Source organism: Lagenorhynchus albirostris, chromosome 2, assembly GCF_949774975.1.
Source record: "Lagenorhynchus albirostris chromosome 2, mLagAlb1.1, whole genome shotgun sequence".
NCBI lineage: Eukaryota > Metazoa > Chordata > Mammalia > Artiodactyla > Delphinidae > Lagenorhynchus > Lagenorhynchus albirostris.
Window position 1 is genome coordinate 51,183,019 of NC_083096.1, and position 14,751 is coordinate 51,197,769.

Consider the following 14,751-nt stretch of genomic DNA (forward strand, 5'->3'; position numbering starts at 1 on the left):
TGCAAGGGGAGAGGGGCTGTCCTGGAAAGCCCACCCTGAAGGACCACAGCCAAGCACAAGGGACGCCCCAGGAGAAGCAAAAATTGCCGGCTCCTTTCCCAGAGGGACCCACCCAAAGACCAGGAGGAGGTGTCTGCCCTCAACAATGAGCTTCTCCTGGAAGCCCACACACCTGCTCTCCTGACCCTTCCTCGAGCCTAAAGCTATTTTGGGTTGGGATGCCCTGAAGTCTCTCCGGTTCAAGGTGCACGTACTGTGCTAATCCGGGGCTCTCTGTGCTGGGGGAGGGGTGCCAGTCTCGGCAGGACGATCTCTGATGCCCAGGCCTGACTGCACAGCTGGCTCTGTCCCCTCTCCCCTCCTACACCCAACTCCATTCTTTCCTCCTGGTTTTTCTACTATCCTGGAAGAGCGTTAGGGCAAGAAGCAGTATGTGGACAGTGCAGTTGGTGAAAAGCCCAGATGACGGGCGATGAAGAATACTGAGGCCATCCTGAGGGTAACTATGATTTGTGTTTTGAGAGTCAAAGGGATGTAGCCTCCCTGGGACCTAAAATTATTCAGCATCCAGGTTAGCAAGCCTAACTGGACGCTGAATAATTCTCTTTCCTCTTATCCTTGGGCACGCCTTCTTCCCTCTACTACCTGCTACAGAAAGGGCCAACTTGGAAATTCCTAGAACAGACAGTACAGGAAATGATGCAAATTGCACGTGAAGTGCGTGTCCGCACCCCGGACGTGACTTTTCACCCTCACCTTCCCATTTCCTGCGCCTATGCCTGTCCTTCCCAGAGGCGCTGAGCATTGGAGCTTCTTCGGAGTCACTTGCAGCATTTCTGATGCATTTCCTAGGGGGTTATTTTGCAGCTCCCAACCTGGTGAGAGCCTTCAATCTCAGCCCATCACAACCAAAGGAGAACGTCTGTCACTGTTCAGTGGGGGAGGGGAAGAGATGGGAGGGGAGGAGAGGAAGTGGCGGGGAGCTTCCCAAGATCCTCTCCCCCTTGTAAATGAGGGGTTGGGAAGCTAAGGTCCTTTGACCACTGTGCTCGGTCCTCCCAGATCCGCTGGCCACATGGCAGGAGGGCCCTTTCTCCACAGGTTTCCAAAGTTCCCATAGGCTTGAGCAGGAAACTACAGTGAAAATGATGGTCTCCTTCTCAACGTTTACCAGCTCTGTGAAAATGGGCACCTTCTCGTCTTTGTTTGGGGTTGAACTCCTCCTGGGCCTGCAGCAAAGTGTCCTTTGCTTGGCTGAGCAGTTGTTAAATGAGTCTCCTCTTGGCCAAGCATGTCACATGAGCCCACTGGCCCATATAGCAGGAAATTGGGTGTGAAAGGAATCAAGGTCTCATTGTGAAAACTGCTTTGTAAAGTAGAAAATTATACACACACACACACACATCATCATCATCGTCATCATCATTTGGACAGAAATTTAACTACAGACCCACAGCTCCAGGCTTGTGCCTTCGTATAGTACTTGCTATTCATGTCCTCAAATACATCATTGTTGTCATCAGTATGTTCTGGAAGGGCTGGGAATATGTTTAATGAACCTAAATAAATGAGTCTGTTACTTTCTTCTCTAAGATTTTGCAACTGCGTGAGGCCCTAGGTGGAAACAGCACTGTGATGTGGAAGTGGCTGTGGTATGACTTTGTTATATGCAGGCCGTAGTCCATTCTTTTCTTTTTTGCGGTACGCGGGCCTCTCACTGTCGTGGCCTCTCCCATTGTGGAGCACGGGCTCCGGACGCGCAGGCTCAGCGGCCATGGCTCACGGGCCCAGCCGCTCCGCGGCATGTGGGATCTTCCCGGACCGGGGCACGAACCCGTGTCCCCTACATTGGCAGGCGGACTCTCAACCACTGTGCCACCAGGGAAGCCCCGTAGGCCATTCTTACCTGGAGAATGTCAGATAGGCTTTTCCTAACCCCGCTTCAGGGCAAAATCCACTGGTCCAGGGCAAGGACCGTAGAGCCCTCTGATGTTCCAATGGAGTCTGGTGAAAGGGGAGATTCCCAACATAGAGAAAGAAGCAGTCATGTGTCTCTTTTCCCCAAGTTGATGGCATTTGGATTTCCTTTTCTTTTTTTTTTTTTTTTGGATTTCCTTTTCTTTATAGGGGTCCTGATTTTTCAGTTTCATGAAGACAATGTTGTGTGTGGGGTGGAGTCCAGGGAAGGAGGATTAAAAATGGCCTTAGGCCTCTGTGTTTGGCCCCTTGTCATTCCAGAGGTACAAAATTCCAGGGTCTGGCTTACAATGAAGCCCGGGCTCAGCCTAGACTCACATCTAGGCCCAGAGAAGGTGAAGAGAACGTCATCTGTGCTGAGGGGCCCATTTGACTACAGGGGACCCAGTGTTCTAAAGTCCTTTGATTCTCAAAGGTGCCCAGAGTCCTGACGGCCGTGGTCTCCAGTCAACCTTGCACGACACAGCTTGCCACACGTGACCTCGATGATTGGCCCCTGAACACCCTGCCACACACTGCGGTGTCTAGCGCTGCCGCCCAGCGGCCCGCTGGCCGGTTCTTAGCCCCAGGGCACCTCTCAAGGGACTTTTATATGATTGGTTACTGCATTGTCCCACGTAACTGATTTATAGACACCTTACTTCTACACTGTGCAGGGTTCAGACATCTTTTCTCATTGACACATTGGTTCCTATGTAATCGCTGATCATTCCTATAAACAGTGTATCAGATCTTGGCTAGAATCAAGTCCCATTATATTGTTTCTATGGAATTTCTATCATGTGAACTTCTAGTGCCTCTATTTCGGGAACGAAACGTAATATTCTGAACAATGAATGGTAAATCTCCAGCTACCGCAATACAGCTTACGATAAGTTAAAAGTCAGAGTAAAGGCTTTGAGGATCGCAGGCTTTTTTCTCCTGTGTGTTCTCTACGACAGGGACGCATTTGCCAGGGCCTCCCAGGACCCAGGGGAACCTGCTACTGTTCCCACAGCCGACTGTTACAGTGCCGCCTGCTGTGCGAAATAAAGAGCCACCAACCATCAGAGGCTCCGCTGTCCTGCCAAACGTAGCTCCTGGGGCCTCCTTACTTGGCTGGTGTCCCTTTACCGTCTTTGGATGCAGCCCAAGTAGAGGATGATGGCAGTTATACTCCTGCCTCTTTTGGCTTCCCTGATCCAAGGCTCTCTACACTTGCTATCCCAGTCTGTAGCCTCCTCTCCACCTCTGACACCTCCAAATTCCCATTTATCACTGAAGCAATCAAACTGGTGCAATAGCCTCTTTGGATTGCCCTTGTTGGGGGGCTATGATTTGCATGGTGTCCATGGAGGATCACAGATGGGAGGATTCCATGGGTTAGTCCTGGGAGCAGCCTGCATCCCTCCCACTCACACTTCTTTGGCTACAGACTAACAAGGCCACACCTAACCAGAAAGGAGGCTGGGATGTGTGGCCACGTGTCTCCCAAGAATAAGAGGAAATAGGTTTAAGGAGTGGGCAACCAATCTCTGCCACACCTTCCTAAAGCATCTCATCTCTCCTATTTCACTTTATCAAGTCCTCTCGTAAGAAAGCTTGGGTTGGGGTTCTGGTTTTGGTGCAAAAGGGAGGTAGCCAACAAGGTCTGAAAGGGAAAATTACACCAGGTTCTCGAGCTGAGATGAAATCTCCTAACAAATGTGAACTGGCAGAGTTCAGGTTAGGGATCTACCTGTTTGTCACCTGAATGGCCAGTGGGTGGGACGTTGAGACAGAGATTGGGATAATGATCCTGTTGGTCCAGAGCTTTGCAACACAACAGTTCCAGTCTATTCCAGTCCCATTCTGCAGAAGGCCCTGCACACCTCGCTCCCCTCCTGCAGGCATCAGAATGTGGGTCTGGTCTGAAGCTTCTCTTGCTGCTCTGAGCCCTCCAAGAAGCACTAGGGCCTGACCAAGGTGTCTGACCTTTGTCAGCCCCTTCACTGGGAGATGGCCCCTGCCGCTGTCCTCTTGGCTGAAACTCCATAACCTCCTTAGAGGAACCTTTGTGTCTAGTCCCACGAAGCCCCCGAACGTGACCCCTGCCTGGGGATGCCTACAGCTGGCCCCCACTGCCAGACATGGACAACAATCCAGGCTGGACCAAAGTTTTCCAGAACCTGGGGATACTGGTCACTAGAGGGCTTCCTGTGGGGTCAGCCTGGCTGGTGCCTTTTTCATATCTGATTAACTTCCTTCTCTTGGCCATTCTGCCCCTGGGATCATTAGCAACTCAGAGCTGAGTCTAGGTGAAGAATGGCCCAGACTGTGTGAATCTTCTGCCCTCAGCAGGCATTCCAGGGCCTGGGCTGGGGAAAGCATCTCTGCCCTGGAGCTGTGAGTGGTGATAAAAGCAAGGAAGCTTGTAGAGCTCCATTGGGAGAGTTCAGTGAGCTGGAGAAGGCTGTTTAAACCAGTCTCCAAACAGAGGAGCCAGACACAGATTCTGAGAGCCGCTGTGGAGACAGGGTGAGAATAGCTCTTGGCAAAGGCCACCAGACTGGACGACCGCGGTGCATTTAAAGACTAAGAATTAGGCCATTTCTAGAGGTTTGCTTCTTCGTTCTTGTTATATGTCTGTGCTCTAAACAGGGCTGTGGATTTTTTCCTTTGTTGGCAAAAAGCATGTATAGAATGCATATAAATGGGTTGCTTGTTTTTCTGGATCTTGAATTCAATGGATTCCACATACCTCTTGCATTTCATGCCAAAATATTTGGCTGTTCTGATTTAGTTTAGGTTTAACAGAACTGAAAAACACCCCATATATCCAGATCCACGTGGACAGTCTGCATGTAACACTGGTTTTCGTTTAGCTCCCAGTCTCACCGTGGGGAAATTCCGCTGAGGCATCCCGTTTGCTGGTGCAGGTAGAGCGAATCACCGGCTCTGAAACAGCCAGTTCTCTGATGAGGGGCTGAATGCTGTCCTAGAAGCTGGGAGTTCAGCCTCTTTCTCCAGCCCTCCCAACAATTAAACCAGCCGATGTGGATTCCTTTTGCAACTAAGAACGTGACCGGTGAATGGAGATGGCCCCATGTTCCCTCTAATTGTAGGTCTTTGGAAAGTCACACACGTGCAGCAGTAACTCCTGCCTGGTGACCCACAAGCACATGGCCTACGGAAATGTTGGGGACTTCTATTTGGTGACATCTCGTGGGTTCTCAGGGTTGGTCATTTTAACTAGTGGCCATGATAAAAGCAGATCTGATGCCTTCCTATCAAGCCCCTCATCATTTTTTACAAGTGATTTCACTTGGCTGGTTCTTTGTAGCCAAACATCGTGCAGATACATTTTTTTTTTTTTTGGAGGTGCAGATACATCACCTCGGAAGATGGCCTTTACCTCACAAGAGCTTGCCGGCTCGTCGCCCTGTATGTTGGTTCTGCAGGGAGCGCTTTCTCCAGCAGGCCTGTTCCCCTGCTCAGGAGACTGAATCCACAAGTCCACCCGGGCTCCACCCCCGCCTTCTTCCTCGGGGCCACTGGCAGCTCCCCACTCCACCCCCTGCTCCTGTCTACATGGCTCTGGGGTGTCCCTGGGCCACGTGACAGACTAACACTTTGAGAAGAACCCTCTGGGCCCTGGGCTCCACTTGAAGTTGAGGAAGGAGGCGTAAGTGACACCGCTCCTCTGGGTGGCAAAGCTCGTGTGAAAAATCACTGTCTGGGAAAGACAACGTGGGTGGAATCGAACGCGGAAGCAGACCACAGTCGCTTGCCGAGCCTTCTAAACATAAGCGTTGACGTATTTCTAATTCTTGATCCAAACAAAGCAACCCCGTTCTTGTGACAGAATAAAACCTGTGACAATAACAAGCGATGCAGAGAGTCGTGGATCCCAGGGCTGGCCTGGTTCTCCACGCCACCACTCATTGGCAGGTCACCCTTATCCAGGCTCAGGGCCAGGCTGGGTCTTAGCAAGGAGCTCTGGGTCACTATGCAGGGGACTCCACAGCAAATCCCCTGCTGGTTCAACACACGTTTACTGAGCCTGACTGTGTGCCAAGCACTCTGCTAGGCACCAGGAGCACAAAGATACCTGGCGTGGCCCTGGCCCTAGGGACTCATCATTGATGGGCTGACAGGGCATCATTAGAATCGCACTTACAATATGGTAAGTAGGCTCAGGGCACTGAGAGCCCAGAGGAGGTGCACGACCCAGTTCTCAGAGCTGGCTTTCTGCCATGTTAACCTGGCCTTGTGAGCTTCCCAGTACCCTTCACGTTAGACAATTTTTTCTCTAAACCCAGTGCAGGAGGTGGGGGTGGGGGGTGAGGGGGAATGCTACCTACCACATGCCAAACTTTCCCATCGCCAGTGCCTGCCTGGGTCTCTGAAGATGACACGCTCCCCCCATATCAGTGGGACCATCCCCTCCATGCTGAGCCCTGGACGGTGAGTGTTTACCTGTCTCCCGTGTATCAAATGGGTCTTCCTCCCAGCAGAGAGAGTTGCTAGCCTGTCCCAGCAGGTGTATTACATACCAAATCAGCCTTCTCTATCTGCTCCATCTGGCCCAAGCTCACCTTTACCTGGCCTTGTTACTCTACACAGCAGCTGGAACTGGACTTAGATCTACACATCCTCTAACAACGTAGAGCAAGAAGGTGTCCTCCGAGCTGTGAGTGTGTCAGGCTGATACTGCATCACATCGCAGTGTCTGCAGGTAACACATGCCCGTTCTCAGAGGTCCTGTGGGTTCCTGCCTTGGGAAATAATGGGATATCCATAAATGTAACAAGCCTTGGGTTTTGTACGTGGATCTCCCTCAGCTCCCAGCACTCAGAGAATTGGAAAAATGGAAGCCCCGAAGTCCACACAAAGGAGACTTTGCAGTACCGACCTGGTGTCAGTGAGATTCCTTTTGCTGACGCCACTCAGTAAACTTACCTGGCCTTTGTCCTGCTGCTCCCTGCCAGGCCCCGCAGACACTCAACAGGCCTTCTCTTCTGCCTTCCACTTGGTTACTTGTATCAGGGCTCTCCAGAGAAACAGAATCGATAGAATATCTGCCTACCTATCTATCTAACAATCAAGAGATTTATTTTAAGGAAGTGGCTCACATGATTATGGAGGCCAAAAAGCCCCGAAATCTCCCATCTGTAGCTGGAGACCCAGGAGAGCCCATGGTGGAAGTTTCTGTCTGAGTACAGAAGACTGAGGTCCCAGCTGTAAAACAGAAAGAATTATTTCTTACTCAGCCTTTTATTCTACCCAGGCCTTCAGCAGATTGGATGGGGCTCACCCACATTAGGGAGGGCAATCTGCTTTACTCAGTCTGCCAATTCAAATGTTAATCTCATCCAAAACACCCTCATAAATATACCCAGAATAATATTTAGCCAAATTCAGCTGACCCTTGTGCCCGGGTTTGGATTGCACAGGTCCACTTATACGAGGATTTTTTTCAGAAGAAATACTGCAGTCCTACGCTATGCACCGTTGGTTGAATCTCCAGATGCGGAACCGTGGATACCAAGACTGACTGTAAAGTAATATGCAAAGTGCTGACTGTCCGGGGGTCGGCACCCCTAACACCCACGTCGTTCAAGGGTCAGCTGTACCCTGTGACCTCATCAAGCTGATATGTAAAAGTAACTCTCATATTACCTGTCTCTGCTGCTTTCTTGACCCATGTCCTCATCTTCTGGAGCACAGCCTGTTTCCTTCCTTGAGTCGTGGCGCGTGAGGCCTGATCTCATGGTAACTGACCTCCGGCTTGGCCTCAGACCCTCGCCCCTGGCTCTTTGGACACCAGATCCCTCCTTCTTCCCTTTGTGCTTTGTTGGAGAGCTTTCTCCCACGCCACTTGCTGTGGCTGGTGGTTTCAGGGCAAAATCTTCCAGGAAGAGGGCTCTCTCTCTCTCTCTGCTCAGCGTTATGAATCAGCCCCCGCCAGGGGTCACCCCTCCTCCTCTGCTCACTCGTGGTGTTTGTCTCCTGACACCCATCTAGTGGGAGGGTGTTTGTCCGTACCCTCGTGATGCCCTGCTCTGCCAGGAGGGAACACCCTATTTTTCAGATTCCCTTGCCGTCTCGGCCCCTTCTGAGCTGGTTCTCAGCTCGGAGCATGCCCCCAGCCTCTCCAGTCTCCTGCCTCCCTAGCCTGTCACACTGCTTGGTTAATGCCAAACAGGTGCATGGACGTGTGGGGCTACGGCATGATTTCCCTGTGGAAGGGCAGGGTAGCGCAGGTGTGAAGACATTGGCTACCTGTGATTCCTTGTAGTTTTGTTTTGCATTTCCCTAATGATTAGTGATATTACACATCTTTTCATGTTCTTACTGGCCAACACATTTACTTTTTTTTTTTTGCGGTACGTGGGCCTCTCACTGTTGTGGCCTCTCCCGCTGTGGAGCACAGGCTCCAACACATTTACTTTTAAAGGAATAAAGCATAATTTTAAAAAAAAGATCAGTTATTAAAACAGCACTTAAACAGAGGGGGGAAAATAAATGAAAAATTTGAGCAGCTGTAGTTTAGAATCCAAGGGTTCATGTTCCCCATGAGGTTCCAGGAAAAATATTTCTTCAGGATTAAGGAAGCAGGGCTGGCTGCCCAGTACGGTGTGCTGCCCCCTAAGGGGTGCCCAAGAGCAAAGGACCCTGGGTGGCTCTCCCCAAGGGACCCAAGGAAGCGTTCGAGGAAGGCTCCAGTGACCTGCCCCAGGAGCTCCACTGCTTCCCCAGCTGTGTGGGGCTCTAGAGAAGCTAGCTGTAACAGAACTTTTCCCTCGAGCAGGAATGGCCCCATGAGGCATAATTGTCTTCAACAGTTCATGTCCATGCTGAGAAAATTATCATGCATTGTTGGTGGGAGTGGAAAATGATATAACCCCCCTGGAAGAGAGTTAGTGGTTTCTTATAAGCATACACTTACCATATGACCCAGCAATCCAACCCCTAGGCATTTACCCAAAAGAAATAAGAACATATGTCCACACAAAGACTTGTTCATGAATATTCACAGCAGCTTCATTCATAATGGCCTCAAACTGGAAAACAACACCACATCTGCCAGCAGGAGAATGAATAAACAACTTGTAGTATTTTCCTACAGTGGAAGACCCTTGGACAATAAAAAGGAGTTAACTACTGATACATAGGACAAGATGGGTAAATCTTACAGATGTTTTACGGAGTGAAATTCCATTCAGATGAAAGGCTAGAAAACAAATCTATAGTGACAGAACGCAGATCAGTGGCTGTCTGAAGCTGGGGTGGGGGAGGGATGGCTGCAAAGAGCAGCAGGGAATATTCTGGGGTGTTGGAAATGTTCTATGACTCGACTGTGGTGGTGGTTCCACTGGTATATACATTCTGCAAAACCGATCAGACTGTACACTTAAAATAGGTGCATTGTATTGTGCATACACCTTAAAATTTTTAAGTTGATTTAGAGACAAATAGATGATGCAATGTTTCTTGCACATTGGAATTTGTGCAGTGTATCAAAGCCACTACAAAGATGACTTCATTTAATCCTCATAATAGCATTGTAAAATAGTTATTATTACCCTCATTCCGCAGATAAGGAATTGTTTAGGAAAACCACCCCCCAGCCTTTCCCCTTGTGTTTCTCCTTTGCTCTCACAGCATGTCATACCACACCCACCACTTCTGACACCAGACATATGGGGGTTTTCACCTACAAGCAGCGATTCTCTGTGACACCAGCTGGGTGTCCTACAATTTAATTCAGTTCTGACACTACTGGAGCTAGTGTCAGATCCCACAGGTTAAGGGCTCGGTCTTACAAGGCTCTCCACCCCCTACCCGCCCCCCGCTTCAGACGCCAGCCACAAGTCCAGGTTGTTACCTGTGCTTCTGACCAAGTAGCTATAGATTGGAGACTCCCACGACCCCCTCCTCAGGTTCAATTAATTTGCTAGAGTGGCTCACAGAACTCAGAGAAACATTTTACTCACCAGATTACCAGGAATACCCAGGTGGGACAGAGACACAGGGCGAGGTATGAAGAAAGGGCAGGGAGCTTCCATGCCCTCTCTGAGTGCACCATTCTCCCCATGTCTGCATGTGTTCACCAACCCAGAAGCTCTCTGAACCTCACGCTTTTGGAATTTTGGTGGAGACTACTTCTTCTTCTTCTTCTTCTTCTTCTTTTTGTGTCTGCACCACGTGGCGTGTGGGATCTTAGTTCCCTGACCAGGGATCGAACCCATGCCCTCTGCAGTGGAGGCATGGAGTCTTAACCACTGGACCACCAGGGAAGTCCCTGCGGAGGCTTCATTACGTAGGCCTGAGCAATCATTAACTCTGAAGGACAGGAGGCTGGTGCTGAAAACTCCAAGCTTCTCAACATGGCTTGGTCTTTCTAGAGACTGGCCCCAATCCAGGCGCCCACCCTGAGCCACTTCATCAGAAAAAAAAGACACTCCTGTCACTCAGGAAACTACAAGGGTTTTAGGAGCTCTGTGCCAGGTACTGGGGGCAGAGACCAATATCTATTTTTTCTATTATCTCACAGGCATCAAGGCTTAGAGAAAAACCTCTCGAGTTGTGCTTGGCTGGACATCGCAGCCACAGTGCACATCTCTAACAAAGAGCCCGGAAAGTCGTTAGCAGCTCACTTTGCGGAAGAAAACCTGTCTGCTCTCAGGGGTGCTGAGAGTGTGTCCGAGTAATACGGCAAGTGTGGGAAATGCAGCTTCCACTCCGAGGATACAGATCTGGTTAGCCTGGGTGATTGTGGGAAAGTTTAAGTTGTAGACACGTATGTACCTAAGGGTGTATTGTGTGCAGGTGGAAAAGCATTCCTAATCTGGGGGATGGGAAGAGATGCTACAGGGAGTTTCCACGAACCCCTTTGCCTCCTGTGGCTCATGCAAACCAAGTGTTTGTTCCTGGGTTGCTCATGAAGCCTGCTGCTTCCTTCTCTCTCTTCCCTTTATCCAGCCTGGGTTTCCTCACACAACTTGGGCGAAACTGGTGTCCCGGGCAGCAAGGCTGTGCCCTCTCTCCTCATCACTGGCCCTCCATGTAAGGCCCCTCATTCATTCATGTAAGCCAGATCTCCATAGACCAGACAGAGTCTACGGTAGGAGTGGGACTCCAAAGAGAAGAATAATAGCAATCCCTCCTCATACAAACCATCGCACCTCCTCCTCACTGAGAGCTTTTGCTGTACTTATTATGGAGTGAGTGCTTTGTGACTATGGCACAGTCCCAGCTCTCAAGGGGCTCGCGGACTAGTGGGAGAAAAGAGAAATGCACGTGGAATTTCAACCCAGAGTGCCAGGAGCAGCTCTGGGGGAGGTGAGGGTGCGAGGATACTGTGCCTCGCTCCACACTCACTGTGCTTCCCCAGTAGTTCTCTCTGCTCCCAGAGGGAAGCCTAGCAGGGCCCTTATGTCAAGAGACTGAGGACACCTGGGTGAATGGCTGGGGGAGAGGGGCCTGGCAGGGGTGGTGTTTTCCGGGATGGGACTGTCAGGTTCTCTTCCATCCCCAGAGAGTGGCCCTGGCACACACGGGTTCTGCCACTGGGAAGAAGTCATCTGAGGCCATCACTGCACAAGAGAATATTGTGCAGGACATTATTGTTGAGGCATGAAGCATTTTTTCCTCTTTCCCTTTGCCCTTCCCTTCAGGAAGGGTATGAAGGGGTGGAGGGCAGAAAAAAGAGGCTTCCAGCCTTTGGTTTCCAACAGCTTAGCTCTTAGGGGAATGGAGAGAGTTATGGGCATAAACAGGGTGCTGGGAGGAAGGAAGGAAGAGTGAGAGAGAGAGAGAGAGAGATGTTCTTGGTCCCCCAGAGAAAGCGCCGTGGCCTCTGGTCTGTACTTACTTGGGGAGCCAGAGCCTAGCCTGGGATGGGTGGCTTCTGGCCTCACTGAAGCAGGACTAGTTGGGGGCCCATCACCCCCCCACCTCATGCTTTGCAGAGATCTGAGCTTGAATTGTTGCCCTGCTACTTCCTACCCTGGAGAGTTTCTTTTTTTTTTTTTTTTTTTGGCGGTATGCGGGCCTCTCACCGCTGCGGCCTCTCCCGTTGCGGAGCACAGGCTCCGGACGCGCAGGCTCAGCGGCCATGGCTCACGGGCCCAGCCGCTCCGCGGCATGTGGGATCTTCCCGGACCTGGGCACGAACCCGTGTCCCCTGCATCGGCAGGCGGACTCTCAACCACTGCGCCACCAGGGAAGCCCTACCCTAGAGTTTTGAGTCAAGTCATTTCCTTCTTGGAGCCACAGCTTTCTCGCCTGTAAAATGGGGATCGTGCTGGCCTCCCCCCGGCACTGTGGTTGTTGAGAGCGTGGGCAGGGAGGAGAGCGCAGCAAGCCTGGCCCACACCTGCCAGCTCCTGTCCCTCCTCGGTCCTCCCTCTTCTCTCCTTCCCCTCGGCCCCTTGTCCCTCTGGGCCTTGAGGGCCCAGGAGTCTCAGCTCTCCTGCTGTCGGTCTGCGGCCCTCCTCCCTTCCCTCCCACGGTAACCAGCCCCGGCTGGCCCCCCCCCCCCGCCCCCGTCTGCTCGTTAATTGCCAGGCGCAGCCTCTTCTAGAGGAGGGGAGCCTTTCCACCCGCTGTCTTGTCCTGTGTTGCAGCCATGCCGGCCTCGGGGCTGCGACTGTCCCTCTGCACTGTCCCTCTGCCACCGCCTGGGCAGGAGGGCACCAGGCTCCACGCACGTCCAGGGCACAGACCTGTGGGAAGGGTGCCTCTCCCCGAGGTGCCCAGACTTTGGGGTTGAAGGGGAGACAAAGTGGGAAGCAGTGACTGTTTCTGCATGTCAGCCTGACTCCCTGCCCCTGCCCTGCCTCCTCTCACCCCTTCCCTGCCCCCCGCCTGCCCGCACCCCCTGGAGTTGGCTGTTTTATGTAGAATTTCACTCATTCATTTCTTCACTGACGCATCTAACCAACACATTAAGTGCTGATGGGTGCCAGTCGGGAATGGTGCCCTACCTTACAGAGCCCACATCCTAGTGGGGGTCAGAGACGTTCGGCAAGAAGACAGTAAACAAGATCATCACAGAATGTGACAAGAGCAATGAAGGAGATGATCAGGGTGACGAGGGACAGTCACAGGGAGATGCATGTCGGGGATTCTTTAGGTCAAGTGGGCGGGAAGGTTTCTCTGAGGAGGGGAGATTTGGGCTGAGCCTAAGGGCTAAAATGAAGGAACCTCGAAGAATAAAGCTAGAGAAAGGTCCCGAGGCCCGGGGTCGAGCCCTGTGGATGAGTAGGGTGTATGCATGAGCACGTGCGGGAGCCTGCGGAGGCTTTTCCTATGACAGCAGGGCCAGGACACACAGGGCTTGGGGACTGTGGTAAGGAGCCCGCCCTGTGGCCCGCGGCAGTGACAAGGGGAGCATGTCAGAAAGGTCCTTCTGCACGAAGAGTGGGGAGGGGACTGTGATAGTGGAGGATAGAAGCAGAGAGCGCCTTTGGGGCTGGTGCTGTCAGTCCCAGGGAGGGGATGGTGACTTGGGCCAGGGTGGCAGTGGGCACGGAAAGAAGTGGAAAGTTCAAGAAGGTCCAAGATGCACACTTGCTGTAGAAGCAATGGGATCTGCCAAGATAGAGACAGAGAGGCACCAACAGTGACTCCTGGGTGGGGCTTGAGGTGCTGGGGTGAGGGGCGCCATGTGATGAGCTGGGACGACTAGGACGGGCCGATTGGCAGGGTGAACCCATGTGCATGTGAGAAACCGACAGTCGGACACGTACACTGAGCTCCAGGGTGGAGGCTGTGTCTGGGAATTGTCATCTCAAGGTGTTTAAAGCCAGGAGATCAGCTGGGGCAGCAGGGTTTTTCACTGTGGGTTGGGACCCATTATGTCCTAAAGTCAATTTAGTGGACCACAGCCAGTGATTTTTAAAAAATAAACAGAATAGGATAAACAAATATCAAAGTGAATCACATATCACAAGAAAGTAATTTCTTTCTATTCCTTTTCTCCTGCCCAGGGATCCTCCAACTTCTCTCAGCAACAGGCAGCATCTTCTTGGCCTCTGGTGGGTGTGAGGAACATCATTCTTTCGGCAGGCACCTCATCAGGCCTTTCCCGTGTCCTCCCCCATTGTGCACATACTTGCCCCTCTGTGTGCCCGGTTTTTCAGTCTTATTTTGCTCTCCTAGGGCTCTGGCTTGAGGCTGGACGCCCCCCTCTCCCACCCCAAGACCCTGAGCAGAGCAGTCCTTAACCAGCCCTTATTTTTGTGGATTAAGGAAGGAAGGAAGTGAACATTGAGTTCCTGGGGTTCGGGTCGGTTCCCGGGAGAAGTCTATGCTCATTCGTTCACTCATTCATTCATTTTCAATACACCCAGCCCCTCTGATGTGCTGGGCACTGGGAATATAATGACGAATAAGGCTGGTTCTTTGCGCCCAAGCTGCCTGGACCTGGTGGTGGAAAAGGTCCTTTTCCCCAGGGACTTTAAACAAATTCTAATGCTAGTCCCAGCAAGAGATTCAGATCCTTGCCGTTGGGCGTCTTGGGCATTGGCGTATTGGAAAAGTTCCCCAGGTGATTCTAATGTGCAGCCGCAGTTATGAGCCTGTGACACCTGCATCAGGGCAAAACCATGCTCTGTCTAAGGGCCTTGCCCACGGTCCCTGGGCCCTGGTTCTACCCCTTTCCACTGAGTGGCCTTGGCTAAGTCACTTAACTCTCAGTGACTTGGTTTTTTAATTTGTAAAACAGTCATGGTGATGTCTATCCTAGGGAGTTAGTTGTTGGAAAGGATTCAGTGAGCTAATCGCACCTGGTGAGTGCTCAGTAAA